Source organism: Engystomops pustulosus, chromosome 7 (genome assembly GCF_040894005.1).
Source record: "Engystomops pustulosus chromosome 7, aEngPut4.maternal, whole genome shotgun sequence".
NCBI classification, from domain to species: Eukaryota; Metazoa; Chordata; class Amphibia; order Anura; family Leptodactylidae; genus Engystomops; species Engystomops pustulosus.
The window spans coordinates 139041227-139061850 of record NC_092417.1 but is presented as its reverse complement, the minus strand read 5'-3'; the positions used below and the strand labels follow the sequence as shown (position 1 = coordinate 139061850).

At 41.3% G+C, this 20624-nt stretch overlaps 29 non-coding genes across 29 annotated transcripts; all 29 read right to left on the bottom strand.

Moving 5' to 3' along the window:
- Window positions 1-20: 20 nt before the first annotated feature.
- On the bottom strand, window positions 21-102 carry TRNAS-UGA (transfer RNA serine (anticodon UGA)). The gene has a single exon. It is a non-coding gene; the product is annotated as a tRNA-Ser (tRNA).
- A 286-nt stretch (window positions 103-388) lies between these two features.
- Window positions 389-460, bottom strand: TRNAQ-UUG (transfer RNA glutamine (anticodon UUG)). Its single transcript has one exon. It is a non-coding gene; the product is annotated as a tRNA-Gln (tRNA).
- Window positions 461-1481: 1021 nt separating this feature from the next.
- TRNAS-UGA (transfer RNA serine (anticodon UGA)) lies at window positions 1482-1563 on the bottom strand. Its single transcript has one exon. It is a non-coding gene; the product is annotated as a tRNA-Ser (tRNA).
- A 286-nt stretch (window positions 1564-1849) lies between these two features.
- TRNAQ-UUG (transfer RNA glutamine (anticodon UUG)) lies at window positions 1850-1921 on the bottom strand. Its single transcript has one exon. It is a non-coding gene; the product is annotated as a tRNA-Gln (tRNA).
- A 1021-nt stretch (window positions 1922-2942) lies between these two features.
- On the bottom strand, window positions 2943-3024 carry TRNAS-UGA (transfer RNA serine (anticodon UGA)). Its single transcript has one exon. It is a non-coding gene; the product is annotated as a tRNA-Ser (tRNA).
- Window positions 3025-3310: 286 nt separating this feature from the next.
- TRNAQ-UUG (transfer RNA glutamine (anticodon UUG)) lies at window positions 3311-3382 on the bottom strand. The gene has a single exon. It is a non-coding gene; the product is annotated as a tRNA-Gln (tRNA).
- A 1021-nt stretch (window positions 3383-4403) lies between these two features.
- Window positions 4404-4485, bottom strand: TRNAS-UGA (transfer RNA serine (anticodon UGA)). Its single transcript has one exon. It is a non-coding gene; the product is annotated as a tRNA-Ser (tRNA).
- A 286-nt stretch (window positions 4486-4771) lies between these two features.
- Window positions 4772-4843, bottom strand: TRNAQ-UUG (transfer RNA glutamine (anticodon UUG)). The gene has a single exon. It is a non-coding gene; the product is annotated as a tRNA-Gln (tRNA).
- Window positions 4844-5864: 1021 nt separating this feature from the next.
- On the bottom strand, window positions 5865-5946 carry TRNAS-UGA (transfer RNA serine (anticodon UGA)). The gene has a single exon. It is a non-coding gene; the product is annotated as a tRNA-Ser (tRNA).
- Window positions 5947-6232: 286 nt separating this feature from the next.
- TRNAQ-UUG (transfer RNA glutamine (anticodon UUG)) lies at window positions 6233-6304 on the bottom strand. The gene has a single exon. It is a non-coding gene; the product is annotated as a tRNA-Gln (tRNA).
- A 1009-nt stretch (window positions 6305-7313) lies between these two features.
- TRNAS-UGA (transfer RNA serine (anticodon UGA)) lies at window positions 7314-7395 on the bottom strand. Its single transcript has one exon. It is a non-coding gene; the product is annotated as a tRNA-Ser (tRNA).
- A 286-nt stretch (window positions 7396-7681) lies between these two features.
- Window positions 7682-7753, bottom strand: TRNAQ-UUG (transfer RNA glutamine (anticodon UUG)). Its single transcript has one exon. It is a non-coding gene; the product is annotated as a tRNA-Gln (tRNA).
- A 1021-nt stretch (window positions 7754-8774) lies between these two features.
- Window positions 8775-8856, bottom strand: TRNAS-UGA (transfer RNA serine (anticodon UGA)). Its single transcript has one exon. It is a non-coding gene; the product is annotated as a tRNA-Ser (tRNA).
- Window positions 8857-9142: 286 nt separating this feature from the next.
- TRNAQ-UUG (transfer RNA glutamine (anticodon UUG)) lies at window positions 9143-9214 on the bottom strand. The gene has a single exon. It is a non-coding gene; the product is annotated as a tRNA-Gln (tRNA).
- A 1009-nt stretch (window positions 9215-10223) lies between these two features.
- Window positions 10224-10305, bottom strand: TRNAS-UGA (transfer RNA serine (anticodon UGA)). The gene has a single exon. It is a non-coding gene; the product is annotated as a tRNA-Ser (tRNA).
- A 286-nt stretch (window positions 10306-10591) lies between these two features.
- On the bottom strand, window positions 10592-10663 carry TRNAQ-UUG (transfer RNA glutamine (anticodon UUG)). The gene has a single exon. It is a non-coding gene; the product is annotated as a tRNA-Gln (tRNA).
- A 1021-nt stretch (window positions 10664-11684) lies between these two features.
- On the bottom strand, window positions 11685-11766 carry TRNAS-UGA (transfer RNA serine (anticodon UGA)). Its single transcript has one exon. It is a non-coding gene; the product is annotated as a tRNA-Ser (tRNA).
- A 286-nt stretch (window positions 11767-12052) lies between these two features.
- Window positions 12053-12124, bottom strand: TRNAQ-UUG (transfer RNA glutamine (anticodon UUG)). Its single transcript has one exon. It is a non-coding gene; the product is annotated as a tRNA-Gln (tRNA).
- A 1021-nt stretch (window positions 12125-13145) lies between these two features.
- On the bottom strand, window positions 13146-13227 carry TRNAS-UGA (transfer RNA serine (anticodon UGA)). Its single transcript has one exon. It is a non-coding gene; the product is annotated as a tRNA-Ser (tRNA).
- Window positions 13228-13513: 286 nt separating this feature from the next.
- On the bottom strand, window positions 13514-13585 carry TRNAQ-UUG (transfer RNA glutamine (anticodon UUG)). The gene has a single exon. It is a non-coding gene; the product is annotated as a tRNA-Gln (tRNA).
- Window positions 13586-14606: 1021 nt separating this feature from the next.
- TRNAS-UGA (transfer RNA serine (anticodon UGA)) lies at window positions 14607-14688 on the bottom strand. The gene has a single exon. It is a non-coding gene; the product is annotated as a tRNA-Ser (tRNA).
- Window positions 14689-14974: 286 nt separating this feature from the next.
- Window positions 14975-15046, bottom strand: TRNAQ-UUG (transfer RNA glutamine (anticodon UUG)). Its single transcript has one exon. It is a non-coding gene; the product is annotated as a tRNA-Gln (tRNA).
- Window positions 15047-16067: 1021 nt separating this feature from the next.
- TRNAS-UGA (transfer RNA serine (anticodon UGA)) lies at window positions 16068-16149 on the bottom strand. The gene has a single exon. It is a non-coding gene; the product is annotated as a tRNA-Ser (tRNA).
- Window positions 16150-16435: 286 nt separating this feature from the next.
- TRNAQ-UUG (transfer RNA glutamine (anticodon UUG)) lies at window positions 16436-16507 on the bottom strand. The gene has a single exon. It is a non-coding gene; the product is annotated as a tRNA-Gln (tRNA).
- A 1021-nt stretch (window positions 16508-17528) lies between these two features.
- Window positions 17529-17610, bottom strand: TRNAS-UGA (transfer RNA serine (anticodon UGA)). Its single transcript has one exon. It is a non-coding gene; the product is annotated as a tRNA-Ser (tRNA).
- A 286-nt stretch (window positions 17611-17896) lies between these two features.
- On the bottom strand, window positions 17897-17968 carry TRNAQ-UUG (transfer RNA glutamine (anticodon UUG)). Its single transcript has one exon. It is a non-coding gene; the product is annotated as a tRNA-Gln (tRNA).
- Window positions 17969-18989: 1021 nt separating this feature from the next.
- TRNAS-UGA (transfer RNA serine (anticodon UGA)) lies at window positions 18990-19071 on the bottom strand. Its single transcript has one exon. It is a non-coding gene; the product is annotated as a tRNA-Ser (tRNA).
- Window positions 19072-19357: 286 nt separating this feature from the next.
- TRNAQ-UUG (transfer RNA glutamine (anticodon UUG)) lies at window positions 19358-19429 on the bottom strand. Its single transcript has one exon. It is a non-coding gene; the product is annotated as a tRNA-Gln (tRNA).
- A 1021-nt stretch (window positions 19430-20450) lies between these two features.
- TRNAS-UGA (transfer RNA serine (anticodon UGA)) lies at window positions 20451-20532 on the bottom strand. Its single transcript has one exon. It is a non-coding gene; the product is annotated as a tRNA-Ser (tRNA).
- Window positions 20533-20624: the final 92 nt, after the last annotated feature.

The following is a 20624-nucleotide window of genomic DNA, read 5'->3' as shown; positions in this document are numbered from 1 at the left end:
CTAAGGACAGAAAACTTAGATGTAGTCGGCAGGATTTGAACCTGGGCGGGGAGACCCCAATTGATTTCAAGTCCATCGCCTTAACCACTCGGCCACGACTACTACATGCAGGAAGCCAGATGCATGGGTTTCATTCCCTTTGCTACACAGCTTAACATCCTAGATCAGGGTTGATTGTTCCCCAAGCACTCTGTTTGAATGGGAGTCTTCTGGCTGCACTAAGAAGTAAACTGATGGTTTCATTGGGAAAACCATAGACGTGCAGAAGAGTGTCCCTTTTGAACCTTTTATCAGCATGTTTGGGGTCATGAAATAAAGGTCTTGATTTTTAACTCAATCTCTGCCCCAAAAGTCATGAAAACAATCTTTGGCTGAAGGAATTTCTTAAAGGTTCCACCGAGATTTGAACTCGGATCGCTGGATTCAAAGTCCAGAGTGCTAACCGTTACACCATGGAACCTTACAGTCTGTGGGCACGGGGAGGCATTAGTTCCATGACAAGCCTTGGCAACGCGATGACCTTGATCAAATTGCGTATGATGTTGGAAACAGGGTGAGTACTGCTGTCCAAAACAACAGAGATCACACGATGGTAGCTTATATGGGTTTCCTGCCGGGAAGGAAAAAAATCATAGCGTCCAAATCATAGGGTTTTGCAATGTAACCGCTTTTCTAATATAATGTTATCAAAAATGTCAACATTTGACATGACTCTTCTTTAGTATGTCCATTTTTCACAGGACATGTTCATCCCAGCCCTTCTGTGTCATTGGACAATCAACTTCTAGATCTTTCAAACTGCTCCTGAGTTACCTCTCAATATTTCGCTAAACTTTTAGAATACCACCCCCAGCTTTTGGAACCTTAAACCTCTGAGATGGCAGGCAAAAGCATAGTTGCCAGAAAAGTTTATGGCCCAGTTGGAGAACAATATGAAAGTGGTGGGAGGTAACTGTCTTCTTAAATTGCAAGGGGTGAAGGGAATTGTCTTATGTGTTCACAGTAGCTTCCTGTCAAGAAAGAAGGGGAACAAAAGCCACACAAAATGATGAAATGTTTAAGGACATGAAATCAGAAAACATGTTTCAATTTCAAACAATTAACATTTGGAAAAGCTTATTTTTCACTAGGACGACCAATTTTGTAAAAATCTTGTTCTATAGGCTTTCTAAAGGTGCTGTGGTCATACGACAAGGGTTGTCTTAAAATCATCTCCGAATCTGTCTTATAATCACATTACTGTATCCTTTGCCTTGTAATGGGGTAGAAATTAAAAAAGACCCCTAAAGCTATATACAGGCAGACATTTAAAGCTTATCATTCGGAAGGCGCTACACATTTTGCAAGTCAAAAGCTACTTCATAGCTTTTTGCAAAAGGGATTGTACTTTCTCATCTCTGGAAACTTGCACGCTGGACAGAGGGGTTCAAAGAGAAAGATTTAGTCTAGCAATGCTATGCTCTAAGGACAGAAAACTTAGACGTAGTCGGCAGGATTTGAACCTGCGCAGGGAGACCCCAATGGATTTCAAGTCCATCGCCTTAACCACTCGGCCACGACTACTACATGCAGGAAGCCAGATGCATGGGTTTCATTCCCTTTGCTACACAGCTTAACATCCTAGATCAGGGTTGATTGTTCCCCAAGCACTCTGTTTGAATGGGAGTCTTCTGGCTGCACTAAGAAGTAAACTGATGGTTTCATTGGGAAAACCATAGACGTGCAGAAGAGTGTCCCTTTTGAACCTTTTATCAGCGTGTTTGGGGTCATGAAATAAAGGTCTTGATTTTTAACTCAATCTCTGCCCCAAAAGTCATGAAAACAATCTTTGGCTGAAGGAATTTCTTAAAGGTTCCACCGAGATTTGAACTCGGATCGCTGGATTCAAAGTCCAGAGTGCTAACCGTTACACCATGGAACCTTACAGTCTGTGGGCACGGGGAGGCATTAGTTCCATGACAAGCCTTGGCAACGCGATGACCTTGATCAAATTGCGTATGATGTTGGAAACAGGGTGAGTACTGCTGTCCAAAACAACAGAGATCACACGATGGTAGCTTATATGGGTTTCCTGCCGGGAAGGAAAAAAATCATAGCGTCCAAATCATAGGGTTTTGCAATGTAACCGCTTTTCTAATATAATGTTATCAAAAATGTCAACATTTGACATGACTCTTCTTTAGTATGTCCATTTTTCACAGGACATGTTCATCCCAGCCCTTCTGTGTCATTGGACAATCAACTTCTAGATCTTTCAAACTGCTCCTGAGTTACCTCTCAATATTTCGCTAAACTTTTAGAATACCACCCCCAGCTTTTGGAACCTTAAACCTCTGAGATGGCAGGCAAAAGCATAGTTGCCAGAAAAGTTTATGGCCCAGTTGGAGAACAATATGAAAGTGGTGGGAGGTAACTGTCTTCTTAAATTGCAAGGGGTGAAGGGAATTGTCTTATGTGTTCACAGTAGCTTCCTGTCAAGAAAGAAGGGGAACAAAAGCCACACAAAATGATGAAATGTTTAAGGACATGAAATCAGAAAACATGTTTCAATTTCAAACAATTAACATTTGGAAAAGCTTATTTTTCACTAGGACGACCAATTTTGTAAAAATCTTGTTCTATAGGCTTTCTAAAGGTGCTGTGGTCATACGACAAGGGTTGTCTTAAAATCATCTCCGAATCTGTCTTATAATCACATTACTGTATCCTTTGCCTTGTAATGGGGTAGAAATTAAAAAAGACCCCTAAAGCTATATACAGGCAGACATTTAAAGCTTATCATTCGGAAGGCGCTACACATTTTGCAAGTCAAAAGCTACTTCATAAATTTTTGCAAAAGGGATTGTACTTTCTCATCTCTGGAAACTTGCACGCTGGACAGAGGGGTTCAAAGAGAAAGATTTAGTCTAGCAATGCTATGCTCTAAGGACAGAAAACTTAGACGTAGTCGGCAGGATTTGAACCTGGGCGGGGAGACCCCAATGGATTTCAAGTCCAACGCCTTAACCACTCGGCCACGACTACTACATGCAGGAAGCCAGATGCATGGGTTTCATTCCCTTTGCTACACAGCTTAACATCCTAGATCAGGGTTGATTGTTCCCCAAGCACTCTGTTTGAATGGGAGTCTTCTGGCTGCACTAAGAAGTAAACTGATGGTTTCATTGGGAAAACCATAGACGTGCAGAAGAGTGTCCCTTTTGAACCTTTTATCAGCATGTTTGGGGTCATGAAATAAAGGTCTTGATTTTTAACTCAATCTCTGCCCCAAAAGTCATGAAAACAATCTTTGGCTGAAGGAATTTCTTAAAGGTTCCACCGAGATTTGAACTCGGATCGCTGGATTCAAAGTCCAGAGTGCTAACCGTTACACCATGGAACCTTACAGTCTGTGGGCACGGGGAGGCATTAGTTCCATGACAAGCCTTGGCAACGCGATGACCTTGATCAAATTGCGTATGATGTTGGAAACAGGGTGAGTACTGCTGTCCAAAACAACAGAGATCACACGATGGTAGCTTATATGGGTTTCCTGCCGGGAAGGAAAAAAATCATAGCGTCCAAATCATAGGGTTTTGCAATGTAACCGCTTTTCTAATATAATGTTATCAAAAATGTCAACATTTGACATGACTCTTCTTTAGTATGTCCATTTTTCACAGGACATGTTCATCCCAGCCCTTCTGTGTCATTGGACAATCAACTTCTAGATCTTTCAAACTGCTCCTGAGTTACCTCTCAATATTTCGCTAAACTTTTACAATACCACCCCCAGCTTTTGGAACCTTAAACCTCTGAGATGGCAGGCAAAAGCATAGTTGCCAGAAAAGTTTATGGCCCAGTTGGAGAACAATATGAAAGTGGTGGGAGGTAACTGTCTTCTTAAATTGCAAGGGGTGAAGGGAATTGTCTTATGTGTTCACAGTAGCTTCCTGTCAAGAAAGAAGGGGAACAAAAGCCACACAAAATGATGAAATGTTTAAGGACATGAAATCAGAAAACATGTTTCAATTTCAAACAATTAACATTTTGAAAAGCTTATTTTTCACTAGGACGACCAATTTTGTAAAAATCTTGTTCTATAGGCTTTCTAAAGGTGCTGTGGTCATACGACAAGGGTTGTCTTAAAATCATCTCCGAATCTGTCTTATAATCACATTACTGTATCCTTTGCCTTGTAATGGGGTAGAAATTAAAAAAGACCCCTAAAGCTATATACAGGCAGACATTTAAAGCTTATCATTCGGAAGGCGCTACACATTTTGCAAGTCAAAAGCTACTTCATAGCTTTTTGCAAAAGGGATTGTACTTTCTCATCTCTGGAAACTTGCACGCTGGACAGAGGGGTTCAAAGAGAAAGATTTAGTCTAGCAATGCTATGCTCTAAGGACAGAAAACTTAGACGTAGTCGGCAGGATTTGAACCTACGCGGGGAGACCCCAATGGATTTCAAGTCCATCGCCTTAACCACTCGGCCACGACTACTACATGCAGGAAGCCAGATGCATGGGTTTCATTCCCTTTGCTACACAGCTTAACATCCTAGATCAGGGTTGATTGTTCCCCAAGCACTCTGTTTGAATGGGAGTCTTCTGGCTGCACTAAGAAGTAAACTGATGGTTTCATTGGGAAAACCATAGACGTGCAGAAGAGTGTCCCTTTTGAACCTTTTATCAGCATGTTTGGGGTCATGAAATAAAGGTCTTGATTTTTAACTCAATCTCTGCCCCAAAAGTCATGAAAACAATCTTTGGCTGAAGGAATTTCTTAAAGGTTCCACCGAGATTTGAACTCGGATCGCTGGATTCAAAGTCCAGAGTGCTAACCGTTACACCATGGAACCTTACAGTCTGTGGGCACGGGGAGGCATTAGTTCCATGACAAGCCTTGGCAACGCGATGACCTTGATCAAATTGCGTATGATGTTGGAAACAGGGTGAGTACTGCTGTCCAAAACAACAGAGATCACACGATGGTAGCTTATATGGGTTTCCTGCCGGGAAGGAAAAAAATCATAGCGTCCAAATCATAGGGTTTTGCAATGTAACCGCTTTTCTAATATAATGTTATCAAAAATGTCAACATTTGACATGACTCTTCTTTAGTATGTCCATTTTTCACAGGACATGTTCATCCAAGCCCTTCTGTGTCATTGGACAATCAACTTCTAGATCTTTCAAACTGCTCCTGAGTTACCTCTCAATATTTCGCTAAACTTTTAGAATACCACCCCCAGCTTTTGGAACCTTAAACCTCTGAGATGGCAGGCAAAAGCATAGTTGCCAGAAAAGTTTATGGCCCAGTTGGAGAACAATATGAAAGTGGTGGGAGGTAACTGTCTTCTTAAATTGCAAGGGGTGAAGGGAATTGTCTTATGTGTTCACAGTAGCTTCCTGTCAAGAAAGAAGGGGAACAAAAGCCACACAAAATGATGAAATGTTTAAGGACATGAAATCAGAAAACATGTTTCAATTTCAAACAATTAACATTTGGAAAAGCTTATTTTTCACTAGGACGACCAATTTTGTAAAAATCTTGTTCTATAGGCTTTCTAAAGGTGCTGTGGTCATACGACAAGGGTTGTCTTAAAATCATCTCCGAATCTGTCTTATAATCACATTACTGTATCCTTTGCCTTGTAATGGGGTAGAAATTAAAAAAGACCCCTAAAGCTATATACAGGCAGACATTTAAAGCTTATCATTCGGAAGGCGCTACACATTTTGCAAGTCAAAAGCTACTTCATAGCTTTTTGCAAAAGGGATTGTACTTTCTCATCTCTGGAAACTTGCACGCTGGACAGAGGGGTTCAAAGAGAAAGATTTAGTCTAGCAATGCTATGCTCTAAGGACAGAAAACTTAGACGTAGTCGGCAGGATTTGAACCTACGCGAGGAGACCCCAATGGATTTCAAGTCCATCGCCTTAACCACTCGGCCACGACTACTACATGCAGGAAGCCAGATGCATGGGTTTCATTCCCTTTGCTACACAGCTTAACATCCTAGATCAGGGTTGATTGTTCCCCAAGCACTCTGTTTGAATGGGAGTCTTCTGGCTGCACTAAGAAGTAAACTGATGGTTTCATTGGGAAAACCATAGACGTGCAGAAGAGTGTCCCTTTTGAACCTTTTATCAGCATGTTTGGGGTCATGAAATAAAGGTCTTGATTTTTAACTCAATCTCTGCCCCAAAAGTCATGAAAACAATCTTTGGCTGAAGGAATTTCTTAAAGGTTCCACCGAGATTTGAACTCGGATCGCTGGATTCAAAGTCCAGAGTGCTAACCGTTACACCATGGAACCTTACAGTCTGTGGGCACGGGGAGGCATTAGTTCCATGACAAGCCTTGGCAACGCGATGACCTTGATCAAATTGCGTATGATGTTGGAAACAGGGTGAGTACTGCTGTCCAAAACAACAGAGATCACACGATGGTAGCTTATATGGGTTTCCTGCCGGGAAGGAAAAAAATCATAGCGTCCAAATCATAGGGTTTTGCAATGTAACCGCTTTTCTAATATAATGTTATCAAAAATGTCAACATTTGACATGACTCTTCTTTAGTATGTCCATTTTTCACAGGACATGTTCATCCAAGCCCTTCTGTGTCATTGGACAATCAACTTCTAGATCTTTCAAACTGCTCCTGAGTTACCTCTCAATATTTCGCTAAACTTTTAGAATACCACCCCCAGCTTTTGGAACCTTAAACCTCTGAGATGGCAGGCAAAAGCATAGTTGGCAGAAAAGTTTATGGCCCAGTTGGAGAACAATATGAAAGTGGTGGGAGGTAACTGTCTTCTTAAATTGCAAGGGGTGAAGGGAATTGTCTTATGTGTTCACAGTAGCTTCCTGTCAAGAAAGAAGGGGAACAAAAGCCACACAAAATGATGAAATGTTTAAGGACATTAAATCAGAAAACATGTTTCAATTTCAAACAATTAACATTTGGAAAAGCTTATTTTTCACTAGGACGACCAATTTTGTAAAAATCTTGTTCTATAGGCTTTCTAAAGGTGCTGTGGTCATACGACAAGGGTTGTCTTAAAATCATCTCCGAATCTGTCTTATAATCACATTGCCTTGTAATGGGGTAGAAATTAAAAAAGACCCCTAAAGCTATATACAGGCAGACATTTAAAGCTTATCATTCGGAAGGCGCTACACATTTTGCAAGTCAAAAGCTACTTCATAGCTTTTTGCAAAAGGGATTGTACTTTCTCATCTCTGGAAACTTGCACGCTGGACAGAGGGGTTCAAAGAGAAAGATTTAGTCTAGCAATGCTATACTCTAAGGACAGAAAACTTAGACGTAGTCGGCAGGATTTGAACCTGCGCGGGGAGACCCCAATGGATTTCAAGTCCATCGCCTTAACCACTCGGCCACGACTACTACATGCAGGAAGCCAGATGCATGGGTTTCATTCCCTTTGCTACACAGCTTAACATCCTAGATCAGGGTTGATTGTTCCCCAAGCACTCTGTTTGAATGGGAGTCTTCTGGCTGCACTAAGAAGTAAACTGATGGTTTCATTGGGAAAACCATAGACGTGCAGAAGAGTGTCCCTTTTGAACCTTTTATCAGCATGTTTGGGGTCATGAAATAAAGGTCTTGATTTTTAACTCAATCTCTGCCCCAAAAGTCATGAAAACAATCTTTGGCTGAAGGAATTTCTTAAAGGTTCCACCGAGATTTGAACTCGGATCGCTGGATTCAAAGTCCAGAGTGCTAACCGTTACACCATGGAACCTTACAGTCTGTGGGCACGGGGAGGCATTAGTTCCATGACAAGCCTTGGCAACGCGATGACCTTGATCAAATTGCGTATGATGTTGGAAACAGGGTGAGTACTGCTGTCCAAAACAACAGAGATCACACGATGGTAGCTTATATGGGTTTCCTGCCGGGAAGGAAAAAAATCATAGCGTCCAAATCATAGGGTTTTGCAATGTAACCGCTTTTCTAATATAATGTTATCAAAAATGTCAACATTTGACATGACTCTTCTTTAGTATGTCCATTTTTCACAGGACATGTTCATCCCAGCCCTTCTGTGTCATTGGACAATCAACTTCTAGATCTTTCAAACTGCTCCTGAGTTACCTCTCAATATTTCGCTAAACTTTTAGAATACCACCCCCAGCTTTTGGAACCTTAAACCTCTGAGATGGCAGGCAAAAGCATAGTTGCCAGAAAAGTTTATGGCCCAGTTGGAGAACAATATGAAAGTGGTGGGAGGTAACTGTCTTCTTAAATTGCAAGGGGTGAAGGGAATTGTCTTATGTGTTCACAGTAGCTTCCTGTCAAGAAAGAAGGGGAACAAAAGCCACACAAAATGATGAAATGTTTAAGGACATGAAATCAGAAAACATGTTTCAATTTCAAACAATTAACATTTGGAAAAGCTTATTTTTCACTAGGACGACCAATTTTGTAAAAATCTTGTTCTATAGGCTTTCTAAAGGTGCTGTGGTCATACGACAAGGGTTATCTTAAAATCATCTCCGAATCTGTCTTATAATCACATTACTGTATCCTTTGCCTGGTAATGGGGTAGAAATTAAAAAAGACCCCTAAAGCTATATACAGGCAGACATTTAAAGCTTATCATTCGGAAGGCGCTACACATTTTGCAAGTCAAAAGCTACTTCATAGCTTTTTGCAAAAGGGATTGTACTTTCTCATCTCTGGAAACTTGCACGCTGGACAGAGGGGTTCAAAGAGAAAGATTTAGTCTAGCAATGCTATGCTCTAAGGACAGAAAACTTAGACGTAGTCGGCAGGATTTGAACCTGCGCGGGGAGACCCCAATGGATTTCAAGTCCATCGCCTTAACCACTCAGCCACGACTACTACATGCAGGAAGCCAGATGCATGGGTTTCATTCCCTTTGCTACACAGCTTAACATCCTAGATCAGGGTTGATTGTTCCCCAAGCACTCTGTTTGAATGGGAGTCTTCTGGCTGCACTAAGAAGTAAACTGATGGTTTCATTGGGAAAACCATAGACGTGCAGAAGAGTGTCCCTTTTGAACCTTTTATCAGCATGTTTGGGGTCATGAAATAAAGGTCTTGATTTTTAACTCAATCTCTGCCCCAAAAGTCATGAAAACAATCTTTGGCTGAAGGAATTTCTTAAAGGTTCCACCGAGATTTGAACTCGGATCGCTGGATTCAAAGTCCAGAGTGCTAACCGTTACACCATGGAACCTTACAGTCTGTGGGCACGGGGAGGCATTAGTTCCATGACAAGCCTTGGCAACGCGATGACCTTGATCAAATTGCGTATGATGTTGGAAACAGGGTGAGTACTGTTGTCCAAAACAACAGAGATCACACGATGGTAGCTTATATGGGTTTCCTGCCGGGAAGGAAAAAAATCATAGCGTCCAAATCATAGGGTTTTGCAATGTAACCGCTTTTCTAATATAATGTTATCAAAAATGTCAACATTTGACATGACTCTTCTTTAGTATGTCCATTTTTCACAGGACATGTTCATCCCAGCCCTTCTGTGTCATTGGACAATCAACTTCTAGATCTTTCAAACTGCTCCTGAGTTACCTCTCAATATTTCGCTAAACTTTTAGAATACCACCCCCAGCTTTTGGAACCTTAAACCTCTGAGATGGCAGGCAAAAGCATAGTTGCCAGAAAAGTTTATGGCCCAGTTGGAGAACAATATGAAAGTGGTGGGAGGTAACTGTCTTCTTAAATTGCAAGGGGTGAAGGGAATTGTCTTATGTGTTCACAGTAGCTTCCTGTCAAGAAAGAAGGGGAACAAAAGCCACACAAAATGATGAAATGTTTAAGGACATTAAATCAGAAAACATGTTTCAATTTCAAACAATTAACATTTGGAAAAGCTTATTTTTCACTAGGACGACCAATTTTGTAAAAATCTTGTTCTATAGGCTTTCTAAAGGTGCTGTGGTCATACGACAAGGGTTGTCTTAAAATCATCTCCGAATCTGTCTTATAATCACATTGCCTTGTAATGGGGTAGAAATTAAAAAAGACCCCTAAAGCTATATACAGGCAGACATTTAAAGCTTATCATTCGGAAGGCGCTACACATTTTGCAAGTCAAAAGCTACTTCATAGCTTTTTGCAAAAGGGATTGTACTTTCTCATCTCTGGAAACTTGCACGCTGGACAGAGGGGTTCAAAGAGAAAGATTTAGTCTAGCAATGCTATACTCTAAGGACAGAAAACTTAGACGTAGTCGGCAGGATTTGAACCTGCGCGGGGAGACCCCAATGGATTTCAAGTCCATCGCCTTAACCACTCGGCCACGACTACTACATGCAGGAAGCCAGATGCATGGGTTTCATTCCCTTTGCTACACAGCTTAACATCCTAGATCAGGGTTGATTGTTCCCCAAGCACTCTGTTTGAATGGGAGTCTTCTGGCTGCACTAAGAAGTAAACTGATGGTTTCATTGGGAAAACCATAGACGTGCAGAAGAGTGTCCCTTTTGAACCTTTTATCAGCATGTTTGGGGTCATGAAATAAAGGTCTTGATTTTTAACTCAATCTCTGCCCCAAAAGTCATGAAAACAATCTTTGGCTGAAGGAATTTCTTAAAGGTTCCACCGAGATTTGAACTCGGATCGCTGGATTCAAAGTCCAGAGTGCTAACCGTTACACCATGGAACCTTACAGTCTGTGGGCACGGGGAGGCATTAGTTCCATGACAAGCCTTGGCAACGCGATGACCTTGATCAAATTGCGTATGATGTTGGAAACAGGGTGAGTACTGCTGTCCAAAACAACAGAGATCACACGATGGTAGCTTATATGGGTTTCCTGCCGGGAAGGAAAAAAATCATAGCGTCCAAATCATAGGGTTTTGCAATGTAACCGCTTTTCTAATATAATGTTATCAAAAATGTCAACATTTGACATGACTCTTCTTTAGTATGTCCATTTTTCACAGGACATGTTCATCCCAGCCCTTCTGTGTCATTGGACAATCAACTTCTAGATCTTTCAAACTGCTCCTGAGTTACCTCTCAATATTTCGCTAAACTTTTAGAATACCACCCCCAGCTTTTGGAACCTTAAACCTCTGAGATGGCAGGCAAAAGCATAGTTGCCAGAAAAGTTTATGGCCCAGTTGGAGAACAATATGAAAGTGGTGGGAGGTAACTGTCTTCTTAAATTGCAAGGGGTGAAGGGAATTGTCTTATGTGTTCACAGTAGCTTCCTGTCAAGAAAGAAGGGGAACAAAAGCCACACAAAATGATGAAATGTTTAAGGACATGAAATCAGAAAACATGTTTCAATTTCAAACAATTAACATTTGGAAAAGCTTATTTTTCACTAGGACGACCAATTTTGTAAAAATCTTGTTCTATAGGCTTTCTAAAGGTGCTGTGGTCATACGACAAGGGTTGTCTTAAAATCATCTCCGAATCTGTCTTATAATCACATTACTGTAGTCTTTGCCTTGTAATGGGGTAGAAATTAAAAAAGACCCCTAAAGCTATATACAGGCAGACATTTAAAGCTTATCATTCGGAAGGCGCTACACATTTTGCAAGTCAAAAGCTACTTCATAGCTTTTTGCAAAAGGGATTGTACTTTCTCATCTCTGGAAACTTGCACGCTGGACAGAGGGGTTCAAAGAGAAAGATTTAGTCTAGCAATGCTATACTCTAAGGACAGAAAACTTAGACGTAGTCGGCAGGATTTGAACCTGCGCGGGGAGACCCCAATGGATTTCAAGTCCATCGCCTTAACCACTCGGCCACGACTACTACATGCAGGAAGCCAGATGCATGGGTTTCATTCCCTTTGCTACACAGCTTAACATCCTAGATCAGGGTTGATTGTTCCCCAAGCACTCTGTTTGAATGGGAGTCTTCTGGCTGCACTAAGAAGTAAACTGATGGTTTCATTGGGAAAACCATAGACGTGCAGAAGAGTGTCCCTTTTGAACCTTTTATCAGCATGTTTGGGGTCATGAAATAAAGGTCTTGATTTTTAACTCAATCTCTGCCCCAAAAGTCATGAAAACAATCTTTGGCTGAAGGAATTTCTTAAAGGTTCCACCGAGATTTGAACTCGGATCGCTGGATTCAAAGTCCAGAGTGCTAACCGTTACACCATGGAACCTTACAGTCTGTGGGCACGGGGAGGCATTAGTTCCATGACAAGCCTTGGCAACGCGATGACCTTGATCAAATTGCGTATGATGTTGGAAACAGGGTGAGTACTGCTGTCCAAAACAACAGAGATCACACGATGGTAGCTTATATGGGTTTCCTGCCGGGAAGGAAAAAAATCATAGCGTCCAAATCATAGGGTTTTGCAATGTAACCGCTTTTCTAATATAATGTTATCAAAAATGTCAACATTTGACATGACTCTTCTTTAGTATGTCCATTTTTCACAGGACATGTTCATCCCAGCCCTTCTGTGTCATTGGACAATCAACTTCTAGATCTTTCAAACTGCTCCTGAGTTACCTCTCAATATTTCGCTAAACTTTTAGAATACCACCCCCAGCTTTTGGAACCTTAAACCTCTGAGATGGCAGGCAAAAGCATAGTTGCCAGAAAAGTTTATGGCCCAGTTGGAGAACAATATGAAAGTGGTGGGAGGTAACTGTCTTCTTAAATGGCAAGGGGTGAAGGGAATTGTCTTATGTGTTCACAGTAGCTTCCTGTCAAGAAAGAAGGGGAACAAAAGCCACACAAAATGATGAAATGTTTAAGGACATGAAATCAGAAAACATGTTTCAATTTCAAACAATTAACATTTGGAAAAGCTTATTTTTCACTAGGACGACCAATTTTGTAAAAATCTTGTTCTATAGGCTTTCTAAAGGTGCTGTGGTCATACGACAAGGGTTGTCTTAAAATCATCTCCGAATCTGTCTTATAATCACATTACTGTATCCTTTGCCTTGTAATGGGGTAGAAATTAAAAAAGACCCCTAAAGCTATATACAGGCAGACATTTAAAGCTTATCATTCGGAAGGCGCTACACATTTTGCAAGTCAAAAGCTACTTCATAGCTTTTTGCAAAAGGGATTGTACTTTCTCATCTCTGGAAACTTGCACGCTGGACAGAGGGGTTCAAAGAGAAAGATTTAGTCTAGCAATGCTATGCTCTAAGGACAGAAAACTTAGACGTAGTCGGCAGGATTTGAACCTACGCGGGGAGACCCCAATGGATTTCAAGTCCATCGCCTTAACCACTCGGCCACGACTACTACATGCAGGAAGCCAGATGCATGGGTTTCATTCCCTTTGCTACACAGCTTAACATCCTAGATCAGGGTTGATTGTTCCCCAAGCACTCTGTTTGAATGGGAGTCTTCTGGCTGCACTAAGAAGTAAACTGATGGTTTCATTGGGAAAACCATAGACGTGCAGAAGAGTGTCCCTTTTGAACCTTTTATCAGCATGTTTGGGGTCATGAAATAAAGGTCTTGATTTTTAACTCAATCTCTGCCCCAAAAGTCATGAAAACAATCTTTGGCTGAAGGAATTTCTTAAAGGTTCCACCGAGATTTGAACTCAGATCGCTGGATTCAAAGTCCAGAGTGCTAACCGTTACACCATGGAACCTTACAGTCTGTGGGCACGGGGAGGCATTAGTTCCATGACAAGCCTTGGCAACGCGATGACCTTGATCAAATTGCGTATGATGTTGGAAACAGGGTGAGTACTGCTGTCCAAAACAACAGAGATCACACGATGGTAGCTTATATGGGTTTCCTGCCGGGAAGGAAAAAAATCATAGCGTCCAAATCATAGGGTTTTGCAATGTAACCGCTTTTCTAATATAATGTTATCAAAAATGTCAACATTTGACATGACTCTTCTTTAGTATGTCCATTTTTCACAGGACATGTTCATCCCAGCCCTTCTGTGTCATTGGACAATCAACTTCTAGATCTTTCAAACTGCTCCTGAGTTACCTCTCAATATTTCGCTAAACTTTTAGAATACCACCCCCAGCTTTTGGAACCTTAAACCTCTGAGATGGCAGGCAAAAGCATAGTTGGCAGAAAAGTTTATGGCCCAGTTGGAGAACAATATGAAAGTGGTGGGAGGTAACTGTCTTCTTAAATTGCAAGGGGTGAAGGGAATTGTCTTATGTGTTCACAGTAGCTTCCTGTCAAGAAAGAAGGGGAACAAAAGCCACACAAAATGATGAAATGTTTAAGGACATGAAATCAGAAAACATGTTTCAATTTCAAACAATTAACATTTGGAAAAGCTTATTTTTCACTAGGACGACCAATTTTGTAAAAATCTTGTTCTATAGGCTTTCTAAAGGTGCTGTGGTCATACGACAAGGGTTGTCTTAAAATCATCTCCGAATCTGTCTTATAATCACATTACTGTAGTCTTTGCCTTGTAATGGGGTAGAAATTAAAAAAGACCCCTAAAGCTATATACAGGCAGACATTTAAAGCTTATCATTCGGAAGGCGCTACACATTTTGCAAGTCAAAAGCTACTTCATAGCTTTTTGCAAAAGGGATTGTACTTTCTCATCTCTGGAAACTTGCACGCTGGACAGAGGGGTTCAAAGAGAAAGATTTAGTCTAGCAATGCTATGCTCTAAGGACAGAAAACTTAGACGTAGTCGGCAGGATTTGAACCTGCGCGGGGAGACCCCAATGGATTTCAAGTCCATCGCCTTAACCACTCGGCCACGACTACTACATGCAGGAAGCCAGATGCATGGGTTTCATTCCCTTTGCTACACAGCTTAACATCCTAGATCAGGGTTGATTGTTCCCCAAGCACTCTGTTTGAATGGGAGTCTTCTGGCTGCACTAAGAAGTAAACTGATGGTTTCATTGGGAAAACCATAGACGTGCAGAAGAGTGTCCCTTTTGAACCTTTTATCAGCATGTTTGGGGTCATGAAATAAAGGTCTTGATTTTTAACTCAATCTCTGCCCCAAAAGTCATGAAAACAATCTTTGGCTGAAGGAATTTCTTAAAGGTTCCACCGAGATTTGAACTCGGATCGCTGGATTCAAAGTCCAGAGTGCTAACCGTTACACCATGGAACCTTACAGTCTGTGGGCACGGGGAGGCATTAGTTCCATGACAAGCCTTGGCAACGCGATGACCTTGATCAAATTGCGTATGATGTTGGAAACAGGGTGAGTACTGCTGTCCAAAACAACAGAGATCACACGATGGTAGCTTATATGGGTTTCCTGCCGGGAAGGAAAAAAATCATAGCGTCCAAATCATAGGGTTTTGCAATGTAACCGCTTTTCTAATATAATGTTATCAAAAATGTCAACATTTGACATGACTCTTCTTTAGTATGTCCATTTTTCACAGGACATGTTCATCCCAGCCCTTCTGTGTCATTGGACAATCAACTTCTAGATCTTTCAAACTGCTCCTGAGTTACCTCTCAATATTTCGCTAAACTTTTAGAATACCACCCCCAGCTTTTGGAACCTTAAACCTCTGAGATGGCAGGCAAAAGCATAGTTGCCAGAAAAGTTTATGGCCCAGTTGGAGAACAATATGAAAGTGGTGGGAGGTAACTGTCTTCTTAAATTGCAAGGGGTGAAGGGAATTGTCTTATGTGTTCACAGTAGCTTCCTGTCAAGAAAGAAGGGGAACAAAAGCCACACAAAATGATGAAATGTTTAAGGACATGAAATCAGAAAACATGTTTCAATTTCAAACAATTAACATTTGGAAAAGCTTATTTTTCACTAGGACGACCAATTTTGTAAAAATCTTGTTCTATAGGCTTTCTAAAGGTGCTGTGGTCATACGACAAGGGTTGTCTTAAAATCATCTCCGAATCTGTCTTATAATCACATTACTGTATCCTTTGCCTTGTAATGGGGTAGAAATTAAAAAAGACCCCTAAAGCTATATACAGGCAGACATTTAAAGCTTATCATTCGGAAGGCGCTACACATTTTGCAAGTCAAAAGCTACTTCATAGCTTTTTGCAAAAGGGATTGTACTTTCTCATCTCTGGAAACTTGCACGCTGGACAGAGGGGTTCAAAGAGAAAGATTTAGTCTAGCAATGCTATGCTCTAAGGACAGAAAACTTAGACGTAGTCGGCAGGATTTGAACCTGCGCGGGGAGACCCCAATGGATTTCAAGTCCATCGCCTTAACCACTCGGCCACGACTACTACATGCAGGAAGCCAGATGCATGGGTTTCATTCCCTTTGCTACACAGCTTAACATCCTAGATCAGGGTTGATTGTTCCCCAAGCGCTCTGTTTGAATGGGAGTCTTCTGGCTGCACTAAGAAGTAAACTGATGGTTTCATTGGGAAAACCATAGACGTGCAGAAGAGTGTCCCTTTTGAACCTTTTATCAGCATGTTTGGGGTCATGAAATAAAGGTCTTGATTTTTAACTCAATCTCTGCCCCAAAAGTCATGAAAACAATCTTTGGCTGAAGGAATTTCTTAAAGGTTCCACCGAGATTTGAACTCGGATCGCTGGATTCAAAGTCCAGAGTGCTAACCGTTACACCATGGAACCTTACAGTCTGTGGGCACGGGGAGGCATTAGTTCCATGACAAGCCTTGGCAACGCGATGACCTTGATCAAATTGCGTATGATGTTGGAAACAGGGTGAGTACTGCTGTCCAAAACAACAGAGATCACACGATGGTAGCTTATATGGGTTTCCTGCCGGGAAGGAAAAAAATCATAGCGTCCAAATCATAGGGTTTTGCAATGTAACCGCTTTTCTAATATAATGTTATCAAAAATGTCAACATTTGACATGACTCTTCTTTAGTATGTCCATTTTTCACAGGACATGTTCATCCCAGCCCTTCTGTGTCATTGGACAATCAACTTCTAGATCTTTCAAACTGCTCCTGAGTTACCTCTCAATATTTCGCTAAACTTTTAGAATACCACCCCCAGCTTTTGGAACCTTAAACCTCTGAGATGGCAGGCAAAAGCATAGTTGCCAGAAAAGTTTATGGCCCAGTTGGAGAACAATATGAAAGTGGTGGGAGGTAACTGTCTTCTTAAATTGCAAGGGGTGAAGGGAATTGTCTTATGTGTTCACAGTAGCTTCCTGTCAAGAAAGAAGGGGAACAAAAGCCACACAAAATGATGAAATGTTTAAGGACATGAAATCAGAAAACATGTTTCAATTTCAAACAATTAACATTTGGAAAAGCTTATTTTTCACTAGGACGACCAATTTTGTAAAAATCTTGTTCTATAGGCTTTCTAAAGGTGCTGTGGTCATACGACAAGGGTTGTCTTAAAATCATCTCCGAATCTGTCTTATAATCACATTACTGTATCCTTTGCCTTGTAATGGGGTAGAAATTAAAAAAGACCCCTAAAGCTATATACAGGCAGACATTTAAAGCTTATCATTCGGAAGGCGCTACACATTTTGCAAGTCAAAAGCTACTTCATAGCTTTTTGCAAAAGGGATTGTACTTTCTCATCTCTGGAAACTTGCACGCTGGACAGAGGGGTTCAAAGAGAAAGATTTAGTCTAGCAATGCTATGCTCTAAGGACAGAAAACTTAGACGTAGTCGGCAGGATTTGAACCTGCGCGGGGAGACCCCAATGGATTTCAAGTCCATCGCCTTAACCACTCGGCCACGACTACTACATGCAGGAAGCCAGATGCATGGGTTTCATTCCCTTTGCTACACAGCTTAACATCCTAGATCAGGGTTGATTGTTCCCCAAGCACTCTGTTTGAATGGGAGTCTTCTGGCTGCACTAAGAAGTAAACTGATGGTTTCATTGGGAAAACCATAGACGTGCAGAAGAGTGTCCCTTTTGAACCTTTTATCAGCATGTTTGGGGTCATGAAATAAAGGTCTTGATTTTTAACTCAATCTCTGCCCCAAAAGTCATGAAAACAATCTTTGGCTGAAGGAATTTCTTAAAGGTTCCACCGAGATTTGAACTCGGATCGCTGGATTCAAAGTCCAGAGTGCTAACCGTTACACCATGGAACCTTACAGTCTGTGGGCACGGGGAGGCATTAGTTCCATGACAAGCCTTGGCAACGCGATGACCTTGATCAAATTGCGTATGATGTTGGAAACAGGGTGAGTACTGCTGTCCAAAACAACAGAGATCACACGATGGTAGCTTATATGGGTTTCCTGCCGGGAAGGAAAAAAATCATAGCGTCCAAATCATAGGGTTTTGCAATGTAACCGCTTTTCTAATATAATGTTATCAAAAATGTCAACATTTGACATGACTCTTCTTTAGTATGTCCATTTTTCACAGGACATGTTCATCCCAGCCCTTCTGTGTCATTGGACAATCAACTTCTAGATCTTTCAAACTGCTCCTGAGTTACCTCTCAATATTTCGCTAAACTTTTAGAATACCACCCCCAGCTTTTGGAACCTTAAACCTCTGAGATGGCAGGCAAAAGCATAGTTGGCAGAAAAGTTTATGGCCCAGTTGGAGAACAATATGAAAGTGGTGGGAGGTAACTGTCTTCTTAAATTGCAAGGGGTGAAGGGAATTGTCTTATGTGTTCACAGTAGCTTCCTGTCAAGAAAGAAGGGGAACAAAAGCCACACAAAATGATGAAATGTTTAAGGACAAGAAATCAGAAAACATGTTTCAATTTCAAACAATTAACATTTGGAAAAGCTTATTTTTCACTAGGACGACCAATTTTGTAAAAATCTTGTTCTATAGGCTTTCTAAAGGTGCTGTGGTCATACGACAAGGGTTGTCTTAAAATCATCTCCGAATCTGTCTTATAATCACATTACTGTATCCTTTGCCTTGTAATGGGGTAGAAATTAAAAAAGACCCCTAAAGCTATATACAGGCAGACATTTAAAGCTTATCATTCGGAAGGCGCTACACATTTTGCAAGTCAAAAGCTACTTCATAGCTTTTTGCAAAAGGGATTGTACTTTCTCATCTCTGGAAACTTGCACGCTGGACAGAGGGGTTCAAAGAGAAAGATTTAGTCTAGCAATGCTATGCTCTAAGGACAGAAAACTTAGACGTAGTCGGCAGGATTTGAACCTGCGCGGGGAGACCCCAATGGATTTCAAGTCCATCGCCTTAACCACTCGGCCACGACTACTACATGCAGGAAGCCAGATGCATGGGTTTCATTCCCTTTGCTACACAGCTTAACATCCTAGATCAGGGTTGATTGTTCCCCAAGCACTCTGTTTGAATGGGAGTCTTCTGGCTGCACTAAGAAGTAAACTGATGGTTTCATTGGGAAAACCATAGACGTGCAGAAGAGTGTCCCTTTTGAACCTTTTATCAGCATGTTTGGGGTCATGAAATAAAGGTCTTGATTTTTAACTCAATCTCTGCCCCAAAAGTCATGAAAACAATCTTTGGCTGAAGGAATTTCTTAAAGGTTCCACCGAGATTTGAACTCGGATCGCTGGATTCAAAGTCCAGAGTGCTAACCGTTACACCATGGAACCTTACAGTCTGTGGGCACGGGGAGGCATTAGTTCCATGACAAGCCTTGGCAACGCGATGACCTTGATCAAATTGCGTATGATGTTGGAAACAGGGTGAGTACTGCTGTCCAAAACAACAGAGATCACACGATGGTAGCTTATATGGGTTTCCTGCCGGGAAGGAAAAAAATCATAGCGTCCAAATCATAGGGTTTTGCAATGTAACCGCTTTTCTAATATAATGTTATCAAAAATGTCAACATTTGACATGACTCTTCTTTAGTATGTCCATTTTTCACAGGACATGTTCATCCCAGCCCTTCTGTGTCATTGGACAATCAACTTCTAGATCTTTCAAACTGCTCCTGAGTTACCTCTCAATATTTCGCTAAACTTTTAGAATACCACCCCCAGCTTTTGGAACCTTAAACCTCTGAGATGGCAGGCAAAAGCATAGTTGCCAGAAAAGTTTATGGCCCAGTTGGAGAACAATATGAAAGTGGTGGGAGGTAACTGTCTTCTTAAATTGCAAGGGGTGAAGGGAATTGTCTTATGTGTTCACAGTAGCTTCCTGTCAAGAAAGAAGGGGAACAAAAGCCACACAAAATGATGAAATGTTTAAGGACATGAAATCAGAAAACATGTTTCAATTTCAAACAATTAACATTTGGAAAAGCTTATTTTTCACTAGGACGACCAATTTTGTAAAAATCTTGTTCTATAGGCTTTCTAAAGGTGCTGTGGTCATACGACAAGGGTTGTCTTAAAATCATCTCCGAATCTGTCTTATAATCACATTACTGTATCCTTTGCCTTGTAATGGGGTAGAAATTAAAAAAGACCCCTAAAGCTATATACAGGCAGACATTTAAAGCTTATCATTCGGAAGGCGCTACACATTTTGCAAGTCAAAAGCTACTTCATAGCTTTTTGCAAAAGGGATTGTACTTTCTCATCTCTGGAAACTTGCACGCTGGACAGAGGGGTTCAAAGAGAAAGATTTAGTCTAGCAATGCTATGCTCTAAGGACAGAAAACTTAGACGTAGTCGGCAGGATTTGAACCTGCGCGGGGAGACCCCAATGGATTTCAAGTCCATCGCCTTAACCACTCGGCCACGACTACTACATGCAGGAAGCCAGATGCATGGGTTTCATTCCCTTTGCTACACAGCTTAACATCCTAGATCAGGGTTGATTGTTCCCCAAGCACTCTGT